This window comes from Panthera onca, chromosome D1 (genome assembly GCF_046562875.1).
Source record: "Panthera onca isolate mPanOnc1 chromosome D1, mPanOnc1 haplotype 2, whole genome shotgun sequence".
Lineage (NCBI taxonomy): Eukaryota > Metazoa > Chordata > Mammalia > Carnivora > Felidae > Panthera > Panthera onca.
In genome coordinates, this window is record NC_138348.1 from 83,987,577 (window position 1) to 84,008,218 (window position 20,642).

Here is a 20,642-nt window from a genome sequence, read left to right on the forward strand (position 1 = left end):
GTCTGCCCCAGGGCCTGGCCCACTCCCATTAGCCTCTGGATTTGAGGTGGGGAGGCAGATGGCTGAGAGGCATGGGAAGAGGGATTGGTTTAGGCAGCACAGACTTGGCCTGGATTGAAAGCCACTCAAGTGAGTGATTTCATGCAACAAGCTGTTAAAACATGCTGTGTGGGGAGCTTAAAACAGCTCTACATTAAAGCCTTACTCTACTGGAAAAATCAGCTTTTCATATTCATAGGCAGGAAAGAAACAGCCCTACTTGCTAGATGAGGTTAGTTCAAGGCTTCCTGGTCTGGGGGCAATAAGAGATGACAGAGGTGAGCAATGCACTTGCAGGTCACACAACATGCATGTTCTCTCCTGGTAGGGTGTGGGCTCACAGCCTTAGGCTCCAGGGCAGGACAGTAATGCAGGACTCAGGTTAGGGACCTTGTCATGTCCAGTTTGCATTGCATTGTGGAAAGGTGAGTCCCTGGGTGGTATATTCCCAGGGCCCCAGAAAACTGTCCTCTCAACCTGCATAAAATGTCTACCCCATCAACTATCCCACTGAAGACATGCATCAGAGGCAAAGGAAATCTTAATTGCTACATTCTCTCCCAGCTCCTGGCCTTGCACATATCAGGGTCCTCTCTGCACTATCTTCTATCTGTTTGGAAAGCAAAATGAACTAAAACTAGAGATAAAAATCATCCCATAAAAATTGCTAACATAAATGCCAGTGCACCCCACACAGAATCCAGAGGAACACACTAGCTGGGTGACTTCAGGTGAACAGCTTTGGTTCTCTGAGCTTTCCTTATGGGGTACATATCAGTACGTTAAGAGTATTGGGCTCCTTCTTGGCCTGGAGTTGCATCCCCGCTTCCACTATGTTAGCCTCATGTTGCCAAGCTACACATAAGAATGAGGAAAACACAAATCCATCCTTCAACACATACAAAACCCTTCACACAGCCTGGCACATGTTCAGCACTGAGTAAATCACTCCTGTTATTCCCGTTACTATTTTTATCTTTTACATAGCACTCTAAACTTTATTAGTTCAGCCTCATTTTATAGAGACTCCAGGAGATTCAGTGACTTGTCTTTGACCAGGGTCTTCTGCTGGGGCCCTAAGCAAGTGCAGCTCACCTGTGTCTTTCCCCATACTACTCCACATCCCTAGTTGAGAAGAAACACAGTTGATGTCCATATCTGGCTGTTCTTATTGTGTCTCATCTTGCTGAGAGAAGTTTCTGCCACCCCTCCTCCTGTTATGGGCTAAATTGGTGTCTCCCAAAATTCACATGTTGAAGTCCCAGTACTCGGTGCCTCAGAATGTGACTGTATTTGGAGATAGGCTCTTCAAGAAGTAATTAAGGTAAATGAGGTCATTAGGGTGGGCCCTATAATCCCATAATGCTGATGTCATAGGAATAGGAGATTGGACATAGACACACACAGAGAAAACATCATGAAAGAAAACATCAAGAGGACCTGCAAGTTAAGGAGAGAGGCCTCAGGAGAAACCAAACCTGCCGGCACCATGATCTCGGACTTCTAGCCTCCAGAACTGGGACAGAATAAGTTTCTGTGGTACTTCTGTGTCCCTTTCTGTGGCACCCTGTGGTACTTTTCTACAATACCTGGAGCTGATGAGTACACCTCTAGTCTGCAATTGGTACAGAGGAGTGAAGTTCCAGCCCTGTGCAAGCCCCCAGCCCAGCTCTCAGCCTGCTTTCCACTGCACCTCTCCTCACCATCAGCTCCCTCTTTCTTCACCTTGGCTACCACACCTCCCTTCCTCACCACAACCAATCTCCCTAATTATTTATTTAAGTCCTACAAGAGGCCTCTTGACTGCCTTAATGGGTCTGGGAGTCTCTTGACCCAACCTTTGACATGGCCATGCCCACCACATGTGCATGTGTGTATACATGCATGTGTGTGCACATGCATGTGGGGAGGGGCTGTGTATTTAGGTATCTCTCTAACCCTTATCTATACTATATCCTCCCTAAGAACAAGGGTTACATCTAGACTCATGGAATGCTAAGGTTGAATGGGACTTTAGGTACCATTTAGTCTGTGATCTTTGTTTTACAAATGAGAAAACCTTGTCCATAAGGAGGACATGAATGGCCTGCTCAGGGACAAATTGCAGGTGACTCCCAGGTCCCATGCTATCCCACCAAGCCACACACTTTATCTTTGGCTGTTTAGACAGCAGATGTGTCTGTCCCTTATGGCCTGTCAATAGTTTCTGGGACATCCTTAGACAAGACTCTGTCCCTCTCTCTTCCTGCTTCCTCATATGTGCATGTCTGGCTTTTCTCTTTTGTAGCCCTCTCATGAAGACAAGGTGCCCACCAGTGTTATCATCACATGCACAGGTACACACAGGAACACAAGCCAGTGTGAATTCTCTCCCAGGTACACAGTAAGTGCACATTCACAATACATGAGAGTCCATGCCTGACATTTATACATTTGCACATAACTTTGTATTCAGTGCATATTTGTCTCCCCTCCTAGACTGAAAGGACTTTAGCAAAGGAAGCATCTGGTCTGTCCCCAGTGCCCAGCAGTGTCTGGCACATAGTAGGTCTTCAATAAGCACTTACTGAATGAGTAGATACATATGTGTGCAAGCAGACATATGAATGCACACACAGTCGTGCACACTGTCACAAATACAGACACACCCACACTGCACAGAAAGGAAAACAACAGAGGCATCCACGGGTTTTCATGTCCCAGCTGGGCTCCCAGATCAGGGAATGAGGTGAAGCTCTTGCAGAGCCCCCAGGCAGCCTTGGGTTGCTCTGAAAGCATGACCCAGTGGGCCTGTTATTTTTCCATATCTGCTGCCTAGGGTGAGCTATAGCAATTATCTGCGGGGGGCTGAAGGCCAGCTGTGAAGTGACAGCCAGGTCTCAGATGGCAATAGGGGACAGCAATAACAGAATTGAGTCCAGCTGTTGGCTTGGCCTCAGCTGGCCTGCGCCATCCCCCAGGGGTATGGAACTCTCCAGAGGCCCCCATGCCTCCTCTTGAGGCAGACCTGAACACAACTGCTTCTGGAATGGAGTTCATGATGGCTTTAAACAGCCAAGCCCAGAGTCTAACCCAGGAAGCAGAGACAGAGCAGAGCATCACATCTGCTTCTCCCCTCTTCCACCATTGGCAGGCACCTGGCTGCTGGAAGATAAGCCAGGAGGCAGAACAGCTAGGGGTCCAAGCCCCAACTTGACCAGAAACCCAGTAATTGTGGTCTTTAGTCAGGGCCCTGACACCGAAGCCAGCCCAACACTAGCTTCAGCCAGGACACAGCTTCATTGGAATTCTCATCCATGTGCACCGAGGACCCAGTTCAAGTCTGTGTCCCATGTATGTGAGTGCTCAGGCACCTATAGCCATTGTTCCTGCCCTAGGTGCTGACACTGTGAGCTCCCATTCTGCCTAGGATTGTGATCCCTTCCCAAATAACTTAGGTCCCTCCCAGCTAAACGCAGAGAATGGAATAAACTCACCTTCTGCTGGTAAAGCATAAAGCGCCAGCAGGGGTAAGGTCACTGCCATCAGAAGTATGGAGAGCAAAGGTTGACACTACCTAGCCCCCAGTTCATTTCAGTTAATTCATTACACACACACACACACACACACACACACACACACACGCACACACACGCACACACACACACATGTCCACTCAGTGCCACGCCCATGCAAAGGTCTGGCAGTTGAAATGCCTCTGTCATCCTACCCCTGCACTCTAGGACCTGACAGATTCGTCCCCTTAAACCCATTCTCCACACATTTACTAAAGAAACTTTTTAAAACTAAATCTGTGGGATGTATTTCCTTTTAAAGCCTTCCAGCAACTTCCCACTAACACCCTAACTCCTTCTCCTGGTGGGAGGCCTGGTACCTACTCACCAGTGTTCCCTTGACCACCACACCACACAAAGGCCATACGGTCTTCTTTCTGTTCCTTGTCCATTGTCCAAGCTCACTTTCACCTGGGTCTCTGCACCAGCTGCCCCTTCCTTAACATTCCCAAGCTAGCTCCTTGGCAGGCAGGGCCCAGCTTGCATAGCTCTCTCCAAAACCTCCCCAGGATGCCCTTGTGAGCACATGAGACCACTTGGCTGTATTTTCCTGCTTTCATTCTTTTGTCTGTCTTCTATCTTAGTCAGCTAGAGATGCCATAACAAAATACCACAAACTGGGTGACTTAAACAACAAAAATTATTTCTCACAGTTCTGGACGCTGGAAGTTCAAGATGGAGGTGCTGTCAGGGTCATTTCTTGGTGAGCACTGTCTTCTTGGTGAGCACTGTCTTCCTGGCTCACAGCTGGATGTCCTTTTGTTATATCCTCAGATGACTTTTCCTTATTGTGCTTGTGGAGAATAAGAGATAGCTGGTGTCTCTTCTTCTGATAGATCAGAGCTCCACCCTTATGACCTCATTTAACTTTAATTCCCTCTCTAAAGGTCCTATCTCCAAATGTAATCACATGAGCAGGGGGTACAATTCATTTTGAGGGGGTACAACTCATTCTATAGCATCTACTCAATAAATATATATTCGGCATCTGCTATATGGTGCTCATGGTTCTAGGCACCAAGACATGATAGTAAACAAAACAGACAAAGATCCTACCTTCATAGAAATTGCATTCTGATCAGGGAGAGGCAGTCAACTAAATATTGAATATTGGAAAATGGTGAGTGCTCCAGAAAATACCACAAAAGAAAAAAAGAAGAAAGAAAATTCCTAGGGACAAGGAGGGATGGCATACAACAGAGACTGTTCACAAATCTCCCTGCTCTTTCTCCAACTTGGCAGAGGGCAGGGGACTCTCCCCCACCCAGGTGACATAAGGGGTGGCTGTGTATCATATACTGGCCAATGACATGGCCACTCAGCTGTTACTGCATGGCTCCCTCCTGTTCTCTGCAGTGTCCCAGAGTGTAGCCCAGTCAGCCTGGCTGTCAAGACAAGATTTCACAGGGAAGAGACTCTAGCTGGCCTGAAAGGGACATGTTTTGTAATGGAGAAATAACCTCATTACCTTAAATGGGGGTATTTGATACTGTAGCATATGTCAGCCCATGCTGACTGGTATAGACCTAAAGAAAGTGAAGGATCAGCCATGCAGAAACAAGGGATGAGTATTCCAGGCAAAAAGGACACCAAGTGCAAAGGACCTGGGGCGGAAGCATGCTCAGCATGTTCAAGGAACATAAAAAGGCAATATAGCTGGAATAGAGTGCGCAAGGGACAGAGAGCAAGAGACAAGCTCTGAGACCATTGGGGCCCTAAGGGCCACTGCAGGATCTTAACTCCCAGTCACAGGGAAGCCACTGGAGTATTTTGAACAGAGACATGACATCTGATGTATTTTTTAAAGATCCCTCTGACTGCAGGAGAGATGGTGAGGGGCAAAGGTAGCAGCCAGAAAACATTTAGAGAGAAGCCACAGAGGTTGAGACTGGGCTTCCTGCAGCAGAGGAGAGGGGGTGAAACTTGGATTCTGAAAGTACTTTCTTTTTTAGTTTTTTAAACCTTTATTTATTTATTTATTTATTTATTTATTTATTTTTGAGAGACAGAGAGAAACAGAGTCCTAGTGAGGGAGGAGCAGTGAGAGAGGGAGACACAGAATCTGAAGCAAGCTCCAGGCTCTGAACTGTCAGCACAGAGCCAACTAGGGCCTCAAACCCACAAATAGTGAGATCATGACTTGAGCTGAGGTTGGACAGTTAACCAACTGAGTTACCCAGGTGCCCCTGGAAGTGTTTTAAAGGTAATACAGATGACACGATTCTTTGATGTGGCTTGAGAGGAAAAGGAATCAAGGATGGCTGCTATGGTTTTTGTGTGGGTCACTGGAAGGATGGAATGACTGCTTCCTGGATATGGAAAACTATGAGAGGGACAGACCTGTGGTCACAAACCAGGAGCTCAGTTTTGGAGCAAACTTTTCAGAATGACAGGATGGACTCAGGGTATTCAGTGCATGAGGTAGACTCCACCCTTAACAAGGAGGCCAGTGAGGATAGGAGTGGATGGGTCCATGGGGACAAGGTGCCACACAGATCCAGGAGGCAAGAAATATGTAGCTGACACAGCACCTTGACACTTCTAGTGCAAATCTGCACCAGCCACCTACACACACTGCAAAGAGTGGATAAAAACCACACAGAATTCTTTTTGGAAGAAGAACTAGGAAAGAAGAGGTGTGGTGGGGGGAGAAGTGATCAAGCTTTGGATGGTGTAATGCTCAAAAGTAAAGCCCTTAAAAGGTACCTTGGGTTGCTCAAGATTAAGCAACCTACTTGATTTCGGCTCAGGTCATATCTCACACTTTGTGAGATTGAATCCCACACAGGACTTTGTGCTAACAGTGCAGAGCCTACTTGGGATTCTCTCTTTCCTCCTCTTTTTGCCCCACCCTTGCTCACACACTCTCTAGATAAATAAATAAACAAACAAACAAACAAACAAATAAATTAATAAATAAATAAAATAACTTAAAAAAAATAAATAGTAAGGCCCTTAGATCAGATTACCTGGATACAAACACCCAGTTTTGGCTCTTCCTCTCACTGAATAACTTGGACAACTTTGTCTCTCTGTTTTCTCACTTTCTTCTTCCAAAAATGGACCCATAATTAATAGCTCCCTCATATGGGCTTTTATGAAGATAAATAATGTATCCTAAATGATAACCCATATAAAGTCTCTCATTAGTAATTAGGAAATGTCCACAGATGTTGCTATGTCATATGTAGCCAGCAAGACTTAGGTTCGAATCCACATTTTACCATTTGCTAGCTAGTGAGCTTTGGGCAAGTTGCTGGGTTTCTCTGCATCTCAGCTTTCTTCTCTGTAAAATGAGCAATAAAAAATATATTTGAAGGTATCCTGTCTGCAAAATGGAGATCGTGTCTCTCCCATAGCAAGTGTGTCATAGAAGCCCTGGATGCATATTGGCTGAAAAAAATGAAAGAATCATCTTCACCTTACTGCAATTGCTAAAATTAGTTACTAATGTAAAATTCCTGCATGGAGTGGGGACTCAACAAGTGTTATATGAGAGTATTTCTATTCCAAAGGCCACCTATGGGTGTAAGCCTTCATTGTGGTTGCACAGCAGTAAGAGCCCCAGGACTGTTTTCTATGCACCCTCATCAACCCGCTGCAATCTTACACCACCAGATTGGTTTTTCAAAGTATATCCTGTCTCCTGTTCATAAACCCTCGATGGACTCCCAGTAGTGCAGACTCTTGAGTAAGACTCTGACCCTATCCCCCTCCTATATGAATTCTTCAGTCAAATTGAAATTGCTTAGGTTACCACTTCTAGAAATATACCACACACACACACACACACACACACACACACACACACACACATGCAAACATGCACACACACACACCTCACCTCTACTGGTGAAAGTCCTGCTCTTCCTTCAAGACCTTACTCACATGCCCCATCCTCATCTATAACTATCCTCCGCAGAACATCCCTATTCTGTATTTCATTCTCTCAGTAATACCATTAGTTGGGTGCTGCAAGTAGGAATGGGGACTGTCTTTCTACAGAACCAATTTCAGACCTGAATAGTGGGTTGAATTTGGGGTACCTGGGTGGCTTGGTTGGTTAAGTGTCTAACTTCAGCTCAGGTCATGATCTCACAGTTCGTGGGTTCAAGCCTCAATTTGGGCTGTGCTGACAGCTCAGAGCCTGGAGTCTACTTCAGATTCTGTGTCTCTTTCTCTCTCTGCCCCTCCCCAACTCATGTTCTGTCTCTGCCTCTCAAAAAAAAAAAATGAATAAACGTTAAATTTAAAAAAAAATAGTGGGTTGAATTCATTAAGTTAATTTAACTCCCATGCCCATCTGGACAATTTTTTCTTGATTCAGGTTGAATCAATTTGTCATTCCTTCAATGTCCTGGTCTATGGTTTCAACAACTAACTCACTTCTCTTCAGAGAAACTCACTCTGTGCTAACAGGTCTGTGGGCTCCACCTTTGGGTAACATGTCTGCATATTAGCAGGACTTTTGAAATTTTTACCCATGTAAGTTAGAGAGAACTGAAGGCCAGAGAGGGAGACTTTCCGAAATAAGAGCTTCCAGGGCCCCTTGAATCCTGCCTTGTGTGGGTACCCTCACTTAAGAGTTGGCCTTTGAAGGAAGTGTGCCTTGCTGCTTAGACATTTGCTATGGGTGGTTGCCCTTAAGGCAGCAGCCTCCAAACCAGCCCCAACGATATTCTACCAGCTAGACACTCCAGAGTCTCCAAGGCCAGGGCACCGGCATATTTCCTGTTGACCAAATAGCCTTAGGATCAAGGCTTTTCCTGACACTTTATTTCTCCATTTTGTTTCTAGGCCTTGCTACAGCCAAGGACTTGACTGAGAGAGGTGGCTTGATCATGGTGGGCAGTATATTCCAGATGTGTACTTACCCTGGCACAGGGACTGTCTGCAACAGAACCACCCAGGCACTTCCATTGTGAATGCAGATTGCTGGGTCCCACACAGACTTGCTTACCTACTCTTGGAATAGGGTCCAAGAGTCACCTGATGTCTGGCTTCTGGCTGATTCACAAAGCACTTTAAGCCATGGGTCAGAGATCCAGGGCCCCCAGAGCCTGCTACTGTGCTGTATGATAAACTTTGAACATTTGCCTTCCTGGAGTATTTTTAGGTTCTTCACTTTGCCATATCTGCATAATCTTAATGTTTCTGCTATTATTTCAGTTTTAAGGCCCTCCATGCGTACTAGTCAAGCACAGAATCTAATACCCTGTGCAAGTGCATAGGTGAGAAGCAGATCCAGCAGGGAATAACTATCCCCAAACCAACAGCCTTTGACCCTTCTTAGCACACACCCTTTCCAGACAGAAACATTCTGTGGCCTTTTCCAAACAGGGACCACTCTTCTCGGAAAATTCCAAGCCTTGAGAATTTAATGGAGAAACCAACATTCACAGAAATAACCTCAGGTAGATTAATTTCTCATTCATATTACATCCTGACCACAATTATGTAAAATGGGCATCATTATTCTTACTTCACAGATAAGAAGATTGAGGCTTAGACCAATTAGTTAACATGCCCAAGGTCTCATAGTAAGGAACTATCAGAACCAGATTTAAACTGCCTGCTTCCCACCACACCATGCTGCCCCTTCCTCATCTCTCCACTGGGGAGAATGCCCCTCCCGAGCCTGTCCACCCAACTGGCACCCTCTGGGAAGACTTTAGCAGACACTCCTCTCTTTCCTGGCACGATGTTCCCTTTACGGCTCTGTCACAGCCTTTTTCTCCTGAAATAAACTTATTTACGTGTCCACCTCTGCCACCAGAAGGAGCTCTTGGGTACCAGGTCCTGCATCCCAAATGCTCTTTCTTTCTCCAAACTGAGAAGAGCAGCAGAGCCATGAAAAGTGCTCAAAGACAGCAGAATGAACACACCGGACCTGCCCTTCAGGAGCTGAGAGGGGAGATAGCTTCCATTAGCTCCTGCTCTCCTCCTTCAGCTCCTCTGCTGACTTCACCTTCCTGTGCCAAGGAGAGACAGGGCCCCAGGGGCCCCAGCTCAATCTGTGTTCAAAACCCACACCCATAAAAGCCAGGATGTGTGAGGCTGGGCAATTCAGCTCAAGCTGTCTCTGTTGGTGCATATTCTTTCACGTTTCTCTTTTAAAAACATCAATAAATAGCTTGTGGTGACTTTAACTGAGATTCAGTTACTAGAATAAATTTTATCCTCATTATGGAGTTGAGCTGTTCTCCACATTTACTATACAAAGTAACATGGGCCATGGTAACATGCTATGAAAGGTCTGGGAACTGAATTCAAAGTTGGTTCCAAAATTACAAAACATGTGCCTGAATGGCCATCAAAGCCCCAAACTCAAGTGTGGAAGAAAAGGGGAGGCTTCAGGTTATGCCAATGTCTCCCCCCATGACTGGTGTTGGCAGGAAGGGAGGAGATTGGAAGGGAGTTTGACAGCTCACAAGACAGCCTGGGTGGTACCTGACATTTCTGGGCACTGTCAACATCAGGAGAGCACACAGGCTTCATTAATCCTAGCAAAGGGCAGCTGGAATGGCTGGCAGCCTCCTCTCACTTTGCATCTTCCTGTGTGTCTTGACACTCACCAGTGTTTCATTACTATTAACTGCTCTACAAATTGCACTGTCAGCAAAATGCCGAGTTAATAAACCACTCCACAAGCCAATCCTGGTAGAGGACTCATCTCTTTGTCTCCTAATGAAAGATGCAACTCCCTGGAATTTCTGCCAGCTTCTGGGTACAAGAGGCAAATTTATCCTGATGCCCAGCCAAGGGCTCAGGTCCTGGGCCATATCTCTGGGCTAGCTGGGAGCTCATTAATTTCAGAGCCAGAAGACCTGTGTTCTCTCCCAGGTTTTCATGCCTACTAGCTATGTGACCTTGGAAAACTCACTTAACCCCACTGGATCTCAGCTTCCTCATCGTGAAAGGGGAACAATAATAGTATTCACTTCACAGAGTTGTTATAAGGATCAAATGTGATGTATGTAATTAGTAAAGTCATGACACAAAATAATGAATCAAAAATAGAATAGCTATTGTCATTGCTGTCAAGTGTTCATTGTTATATTGACACAGCTCATATCATAGGGTACTGTGAGGTTCCAGTTAGTGCTCTGAAAACGTTGAAAATACAGATATGAACTTTATTGTCATTATTATTATTATCATTATCATTCTTACTGAGCCAGTCTTATTCATTCCCTGATTGTCCTTCTCAAGCACTCCCCTCCACCTGTCTGTTCTCTCTGCCTTCTGTTCCCATATTTGCTGTGACTCCTCCCCTTGGTTCTATTCCCAAATCCTGGAAGCTGCCAATGCCCGCTGGATGCCCCTGGCACTTTTCATAACAATGTTCTCCTAGCTTCAGGGAAGGAGACACTGGAGGTTGGAACATTTTGACAAAGTGACCCATAAACCAGCTGTGTCCTGATCACTGCTGGGTCCAGATGGGATCAAACAATCAGAGTAATCATGTGGTTTGCTTTGGGGATCTGAGGCCGCCTGGAGGCCAGGGGAACAAACAGGACTGTGTCATCAGCTCATACCACCAAGGCAAAGGGACAGGGATTTGTCAGCCTGGGGGCAGAGAGAAATTTGTCTGAATTTCAAAACAAATAACTGAATAAACACCCACAACTCTCTGGAAAGTCACTGCACTTGTTCAGCCTGCAGTTTGGAAATAGTTCCTGTTGTCAGATGCACCTTTGGGGGGACTGAGTCAGTGGAGGATTGATTTTTTGAGCCTGATTGTCCACTGAGAGACGGTGTGATAAAATGAAGGATACAAATTGTCACCCTTTGCAATAAAAAATGCTGTTGCTGCTGCAGTTACTCTCTGGCCAGAGAAGGAGGACGAGAGGGCAATGCTTTATGTGATTTTATTCCAATTTGTCTATCATTCCAGAGGCCCCCTCAGATAAGTGGCCACAGCAGGTTTATTAGATAATGTAATGGTCTGGAGCAATGGCTCTGGAGTGACCTGAGTTCACTTTTGGTGCTTCCTGGCTGTATGGCCCTGGACAGGCCACTTGGCCACTCTGAGCATCAATTGAGCATCAATTTACTAACCAACAAAATGAATATAATATTAATATTTACTTTATAAGATTGTTGGTTTAATAAATAGATGCATGGCTATTTATGGGTACAAAATATTCTGACTAACAAGCTCACCCAAATAAGGCAGTTTATTAGCCCATAAAACAAATAGTTACAATGTAGAAACATCCCAGGATTTTTCAATTGAATGACTCAACAATGTCTTCAAGAACCTAGGTTATTCCAATCATTTCATTCTGCTACCCTCATTATGTTGGATCCATCTTCATTCAAGGTCCACCCATGGTCACAGCTGCCACTGTCCTAGCATCACAACTGGTCATGACACATCAGAGGAAAAAGAGAGGTGCTCTGCCTTATGTCTCTTTTTAGGAAATCTTTCTCATGTGCTTATCATCTTACCTCCCCTTTTACCTCATTGGCCAAGCTTGTGTCCCATGCTCTTACTTACCCTTTTGTAAGCCAGGGACTTACTAGGAAAATGTAACCATGATTGACTTGCCCCATGGGTAAGGTCAGCTCCCCTAAAACACAGGACTGCATAGTTCCAAAACAGAAAGAAAGGATAATGGGATTAGGTAGAGAGCCAGCCATGGGCTACATATAGCAGGTGAAGCACTGAGCTCAGTGCCAGGCATTTAATGAGTGCACATTCAATGTTAGCTGTTTAATGTTAATGTCTGAACTATAACTTCACAATATGAACTGCCAGGCTTCCAGGAAACAAGATGATCTGGTTCAAGTGTCCCAATACCCAGCATGCTCTTCTAGTGGAATACAGTTGCCATATAAAAGCAAATTTCCTTACAACCAAGCAAAATATTAAATAATACTATTTCAGATGTATGTTTTTTATTTCTAAAATTAAATTGAGGCAGTTACTTAATTAAACACAATTAAAGAAGACTAAACTGGGGCGCCTGGGTGGCGCAGTCGGTTAAGCGTCCGACTTCAGCCAGGTCACGATCTCGCGGTCTGTGAGTTCGAGCCCTGCGTCAGGCTCTGGGCTGATGGCTCGGAGCCTGGAGCCTGTTTCCGATTCTGTGTCTCCCTCTCTCTCTGCCCCTCCCCCGTTCATGCTCTGTCTCTCTCTGTCCCAAAAATAAATAAAAAACGTTGAAAAAAAAAAAAAAAAAAAAAGAAGACTAAACTAATATCAGATATATAGTTTAAAGAATAATTTAAAAGAACATAAACATATAAGTACATTTAGATAAGAATCATACCAATTTTCAACTTTTGCCCTTTGTGGTAATAAACCAAATGTCTACTTACAGGAATTCAAGAGCCCTCCTTTATAATTTGTCTTGAATCTTTATTGGCCTACATTTCCTTTGGCTTGCCCATGCTGCAGTGCCCGTCTCCTAACTCAGCCAGGTTTTCATCAGCTTCCTCAGGGCTGCTTTCCTTTTACCCTAATTAAAGAGGCAGTGTTGCCAGTCTCTGTCTCTTCTTCCATCACTTTGGATTTGCTTGGTCATAAACACAAAAATGATAACTATCCTCACAGGTGAGGACTGTCTTCTCCAAGCTCCATTCTGCCAGCCTTCTCAAATCTTTTTTGAAATGATGTAAGTATATATAACTGAAAATATATACATTCTGGTGTTTCCTGTCCCTCAACTCCATTCAACTCCCTGTAAAATCAATGTGGGGTTTCTCCATTTTTGAATTGTTTTTCCCCAACATACATGCAAAAGGCAGAAGATCACAGCTGATAATTGCAATATGTGTGCCATCCTCTCTTGCTATGGTACCTGGTCAACAGTGGGCAGTGATGAAGGATGGGAAGTGGGGCAGGAGAGCCAGGACTTGGCCGTTAGGTGTCTGAAGGTTAGGTCTGCTGTAGGTGTGGCCCAGCACCTCTCCCAAACAGATATAGACTTCAGAGATGGGCATCCATCAAGTGAGCCCAGAGTGACCTGTATGACCTGCAATGACTCCTCCCACACTGACACTGCAGGGGACTCAAAAGCCCTGGGTCAGGTGGCCACAACTAATTTGGATGTAAGAGAATGACAAGACTTTCTCTCCTGACAGCTGTGCATCTCCCCCTGCCCTACCCTCTACCATCGCCCTCAGCCAAGGTCTGAGTAGCCACTTCCAAAATCAAGCTTGTTAAACCAGGAGGTTATATTTTATGAACCTGCTTAATTTAGTTTTTAATTGAATGCAGGTTCAAATTGTACCAATTGGCTTTCATAATGGATGTTTCCCTTCTCTTTCAGAGAGGAGAAAATAGTCCAGGTCTCCAGGGCAGCATGGAGGGAGGGGTGGTGACTTGTATTCAGGCAGAGATCGGAAATGTCACAAAATCAGAGATTTAGGGGTCATTTGGTCCAGGCCACCAGTACCTTAAACCTGTACTTTTTTAATCTATTCTAGACAGATCAACCATCTTTCTCCACTTGGGGCCTTTGGGAAGCCTCCTCCCCAATAAAATGTACTGAAGGAATTCAGTTTTTGACACTTTGGAATTTCTTACAGAAAATAACCTAAATCTGTTTCACTATGAAAGACTGTTTTTCTTTCATTACAGCAGGAAGGAGTTGGTCCCAACTGTTACTTGATACTAAAGCCTTGACAGAGTCAGATGAACTCCTATGTGAAAGCCCCAGCAATAAATAACAAAAGGAAACAATTCCAATAGCCATTGCCACTATAAAAGGCCTTTGTCTTACCTAAAAAGTATCTTTCTAAAAGTTCTATCTCCCACCCCATTGCTTCCCTCAATTTCTAGGTGGGAAGGGAATAAGGAGATCATTGTGGGGAAGGGAAACTTGGACATAGAAATAACCTAATGTATTTTGCTGCTGGGGATATTAAACAAAATCTCATTCTAGCACAAAGCCCTCCTCTCAGGACAGCTTAAGGATGAAAGAAGGCAGGTATAGATGCATGCCCATTTAAAGGAGTTAAGAGTAAGAAAGCAAGCATTCTAAACAATTGAGTGAAAAATTAAATAGTTAAACTTTGAGTAAAGATGCTGCTGGCATGGGAACTTAGACAATAAGAATCCTGGAAGATGTGAGCTCTAAGGAGTTTCCCCATAGAGGAGAGGGAGAGAGTCAGGAAGCCAGCCCCATTTCCTTGTATGCTGGAGAGGAGATACACCAGTACAGGTGCTGTTATATCCCTCTGAAGAGTAGACATTCTTCTGGAGGCAGCTGACACCCCAATAACAGGGCAAACACACCCATGTCCAACTTCCAATCTTCAAGTCATGATCATGAAGATTACACCAAGGGAAAAGTGATCCAACAAATGAGGAAGGCAATCCAGGAGGCTGGATTCATCAGGGAAAAGGGAAAAGCAGGCTTAGCACATTTTCAGCTGCCCCTAATGGCTCAGGCTCCTGAATTTTGGACTTGTCACTCACTGTTTGTGGGGGTACTTTCTCCTGAGAGCAGGAAGGGTCAGGGCCCTCTTGGGAGCATTTGCTTCATTAGGGCTTTCCCCACTTCCCAGTGTGAAATGCCTTCATCTTTTCTCCTCTCTGCCCCTCCCTCCCCAATATTCAGCTCTCCTCACAGACTAAATTCCAAGCCCACAGTTTAGAGTGGTGCCAGAGAAGCACATGTGCCTGCATGCTGGCTTGTCCTCAGAGTCTCCTTCCATACAGATTTCTTTTTCTCCCTTACCCCCTACTTCTTTCCAATATTCTCCTCCTTTTCCTCCTCACTGTCCTTCCTCTTCATCACTTCCTCTCCCTCCTCTTTGCAAAGACTGCAAATCTCCTTTTGCTCACACCATCCCTTGTGCTTTAAATTCCCCCAATATGCCACTAAATTGTATCCACTCATGACTAAACCCACTGCAAACCTGAGCCCCTCTCAGGTCACTGAGAACCCCTCCATGTCCTCTGAACCCCTCCACCACTGATTTTCTTTTTTTGATAGCTAAATATTAAATGTTCCAGTGTTTGTGTTTAACCTCATCCCCTGAGTGTAAGCTCCTTAAGGATGAGATCAGTGGTCTCTGGTCCCCCTCCCTTGGCATCTGATACATTGTGAAGCACAATGTAAGAACCAAATCCTCTGAAATGGAATTGTCCCTCATGGGTTTCAGAAGCTTTCTCTCCTGGACAGTTCCCTATCCCTCTTGCCAATTTTGTCATTGGGCGTAATCTTAGAAGTGCACGGTCTTATAGCAGCACTCTCAACAATAGCCAAATTATGGAAAAAGCCTAAATGTCCATCAACTGATGAATGGATAAAGAAATTGTGGTTTATATACACAATGGAATACTACGTGGCAATGAGAAAGAATGAAACATGGCCCTTTGTAGCAACATGGATGGAACTGGAGAGTGTTATGCTAAGTGAAATAAGCCATACAGAGAAAGACAGATACCATATGTTTTCACTCTTATGTGGATCCTGAGAAACTTAACAGAAACCCATGGGGGAGGGGAAGGAAAAAAAAAAAAGAGGCTAGAGTGGGAGAGAGCCAAAGCATAAGAGACTCTTAAAAACTGAGAACAAACTGAGGGTTGATGGGGGGTAGGAGGGAGGGAAGGGTGGGTGATGGGTATTGAGGAGGGCACTTTTGGGATAAGCACTGGGTGTTGTATGGAAACCAATTTGACAATAAACTTCATATATTGAAAAAATAAAAAAATAATAAAAAAATAAAAGAAGTGTACAGTCATTCATGCAGAAGAATGAACCTGGACCACTTTCTTATACCATACACAAAAATAAACTCAAAATGGATGAAAGACATAAATGTAAGACAGGAAGCCATCAATATCCTCGAGGAGAAAGCAGGCAAAAGCCTCTTTGATCTTGGCCACAACAACTTCTTACTCAACATGTCTCCAGAGGCAAGGGAAACAAAAGCAAAAATGAACTATTTGGACCTCATAAAAAAAAAAAACAAAAAAAAAAACAAAAAAAAACAAAAAAAAAAAAACCAAAAAAAACCACATCTGCACAGCAAAGGAAAAATCAGCAAAACTAAAAGCCAACTGATGGAATGGGACAAGATATTTGCAAACTACATATCAGATAAAGGGTTAGTATCCAAAATCTATAAAGAACTTATCAAACTCAACACCCAAAAAGCAAATAATCCAGTGAAGAAATGGGCAAAAGACATGAATAGACATTTCTCCAAAGAAGACATCCAGATGATCACCCAACACATGAAAAAATGCTCAACATCACTCATCATCAGGGAAATACAAATCAAAACCACAATGAGATATCATCTCACACCTGTCAGAATAGCTAACATTAACACCCTGGGCAACAACAGATGTTGGCGAGGATGCAGAGAAAGAGGATCTCCTTTGCACTGCTGGTGGGAATGCAAACTGGTGCAGTCACTCTGGAAAACAGTATGGAGGTTCCTCAAAAAATTAAAAATAAAACTGCCCTACGACCCAGCAATTGCACTACTAGGTATTTATCCAAGAGATACAGGTATGCTGTTTCGAAGGGACACATGCACCCCCATGTTTACAGCAGCACTATCAACAATAACCAAAGTATGGAAAGAGCCCAAATATCCATCGATGGATGAATGGATAAAGAAGATGTGGTATATATATATATATATATATATATATATATATATATACAATGGAGTATTACTCAGCAAAGCAAATGAAATTTTGCTATTTGCAACTACATGGATGGAACTAGAGTGTATTATGCTAGGCAAAATTAGCCAGAGAAAGAGAAATATCACATGACTTCACTCATATGAGGACTTTAAGATACAAAACAGTTGAACATAAGGCAAGGGAAGCAAAAATAATATAAAAACAAGGAGGGGGACAAACATAAGAGACTCATAAATGTGGAGAAAAAACAGAGGAATACTGGAGGGGTTGTGGGAGCGGGGAGGGGCTAATGGGAATTAAGGAAACTACTCCTGAAATCATTGTTGCACTATATGCTAACTAGTCTGGATGTAAATTTTAAAAAACAATAAATAAATTAAGGGTTAAAAAAGAAAGAAGTGCACAGTCATTGTACATCTCTACTCTGAGAGGAGACGTATACAATCAGAACATTGAAATAGAAGTTTCCTGGGGGCCCTGGAATCACAGAGGATCAATTTAACATGTTTTTCCACTAGCCTTTCAGCTTTCTCACTGAGGGGGTTCTTCTTTAACTATAGTCTTTCCTAACCAAAGAAGATCAAGGATCAAATATGATAAAATAGTGGAGAGAAGTCTTTTCCCTAAAGGCTCCCAGGAACCATAATGTCAGAACTGATAAAAATCTGTAGATATTCAAAATCCACTATTTTTTTTAATTTTTTTTAATGTTTATTTATTTTTGAGACAGAGAGAGACAGAGCATGAATGTGGGAGGGTCAGAGAGAGAGGGAGACACAGAATCCGAAACAGGCTCCAGGCTCTGAGCTGTCAGCACAGAGCCTGACGCGGGGCTCGAACTCACGGACCGCGAGATCATGACCTGAGCCGAAGTCAGCCGCTTAACTGACTGAGCCACCCAGGTGCCCCCAAAATCCACTATTTATAGATGAGGAAGCTGAGGTTCAAAGTGGCTAAAAGACTCACCTAAGATGCCACAGCTGTTGGTTAGTTGGCACTGATGCCGACACATACCAGTCTCTTCCTCCAGGAAGCTCTCTCTTGCTGCATTCTTGTGTGGGGATGCATTGAACCTGTGGGATTCCCTGCCTCAGTTTTTCCCTGTCCTCTACACGTTTCCCTCCCAGCTCATGGTCACTTAATAAGCATGAAATATCTTCATCTTCATTAACTATATTACTGAGAGCGAACAGTTCCTAGTGGCCCTTTCTCAGCAAGCTTGGGGTCTAATAAGGGCAGATACTTAACCCCAGGAATAAATAATTATGCGATTACAGCCCTTGGCAGCTATCCTGCAGGGAAGAGTTTCACTGGGATCCACTTAATCACAGCACAGTTAATGGTACTGAGGTGCCCACTGCTTTCTTCTCCAGTGAACTGAGATGGAGATTCCTGGCTATAATTCCCTGAGCACTAAGGCACTGAGAGACCTCAGGCTCATGGGGAATAATATCTCTTTGGCAAGGAAGCCCTCTGCAATCATGGGATGCATTAACCTGCCTCCATGGGCAGCTGAGGAGCTGCTTATCTCAGCAAGAAGCCACCAGCATGGTGGAGACACCTACGGCCTTGCCTCCTCACCCAGCCTGGAGTCACCATTTGGATAATCACTCTATGGCACCATTCCAGCTGCTGTTCTGGTCCCCAAGAGCCTCTGCACAGAACCCGTCTTAGGCATTGGAGGGAAGAATTCTACCTCAGCAGGAAGAACAGCTCATCAGGGAGTCCAGAGAACAGCGAGATCTAGATCCAAAGCTGAATCCACAAATGAGATAGAGTCACCAAATCCCAACCGCAGGCTTGTGATTCTTTCCTCTCTGCCTCCTTAGTCTTGACTCTGTGCACTTGAATCTCACCAATAGTCACTTACCAGGGCTGAGCAAAGTACAAGCCAACTTCAAACAGGCCAAGGGGGTATTTCCCTAAGTCAATGTAGTGGAGGGGAGAGAAAGGAGTAATAGCAGTGGCCTCAATTTGTAGACGATCTGGGAAGTAACCATCTTCTTAAAGTGATCCAGTTGCAGAAGTGGGGTCAGGAGAGAAATGGAATAGCTCTCATCACACCCTGGGAAAACCTCCTAAAGTTACATATGGTACAAAGTGGGACTCCACTGAGATCTTTGGCCAATATGGTCAGTAAAGAGGGAAAGGGAACAGAGAAAGAAGTGCACTGAAACCAGAAGTAGGTAACTAGGTTCAAATCCCTGCACCCTTACTTATTAACAGCATGATTCAGGACAAGAAGCTTAACCTCTCTGAGCCTCAGTTGCCACATCTGTAAAACAGGGGCAAACCACATAGGTTGTTATAAGCATTAAAATAAGGTAGCCTACTTCAAACTGCTCATTCTAGTCCCTGGCTGCAAGTAGGTCCTCAACAAACACTGGTCCCCTCCTTCCATCAGCTGAAGATGCTTCTGTCCTCTGGGTATTTACCATCTGGCAAGCACAGGCTCCATGCGTCTGCAGCTTACTATAAACTGGCCCCTGAGAAGCACCTTCCATCTGACTTCCCTGACCCAAGCTAACAGAACCAAACTGAGGATAGGTTGTTGGTACTTCTATATCTTCATACCCAGAGATTCCTCCCCCTCTGAGGCTGAGGATGGGGCTCCCAGCCAGGACACAAGTCACATTTTCTCACTGATTCTCTAAGATTTTGCATGGGCAAGCATGGGAGGGACTCAAAGGCCAGAGAATGTGGGGCCTGGACAATCTGGTCCCCTCTCTCCTCAAACTTAAGATTAAACAGAGTTAGAGCAGAGATCTGAGTGGGACTCTCTGGGGACTCCAGGTACCTCACACTAGGGAATGCAACATACTTCCCTGGCAGTCAGGGCCTTTACAGTGAAGCCCCTGCCTTCATTCCTCATTAATATCTGGCCCCAGCTATCTCACACACATGAACTCTGGTGCCTTATAAAGCAGACCACATATCCCACACCCTCTCATATCTGTGTCTCTGATTAGGCTGTGCCCTCAGCCTGCAGTGCCTTTTCAGGTTCACTAACACTGAGATTTTTAATTCACAAGTTATGCACTCTTCTCTGATTCCCAAATAAGCAATGATAGCACCTTGCTGAACATGCTAATGTTGCTGTCTATGTGGCAGATATAGCACTCCTTGTCTTTCCTTCTTTACTTATCCAAAAATGTTTTCTGAATCTTTACTATGTGTTATGATTTTTGTGTGTGTGCCTGTTATGATTTTAGTTGTTGACATATCTCTGCAGTGCCCAATGACACCTGGCATCCTTGTCCATCTCTACACCCTCACCACTCAGCACAGAGCCCATCATACAGGAGGTGTTCAATAAGCAAGGCTAAGGCTACCAGTCCTGCCCTCACACCCAGCTTGCCAAAACCACACTCGAACCTTTTCAGAGTTCTGCATTAGCAGAATGGAACACCCTTACATAATGATTTTCT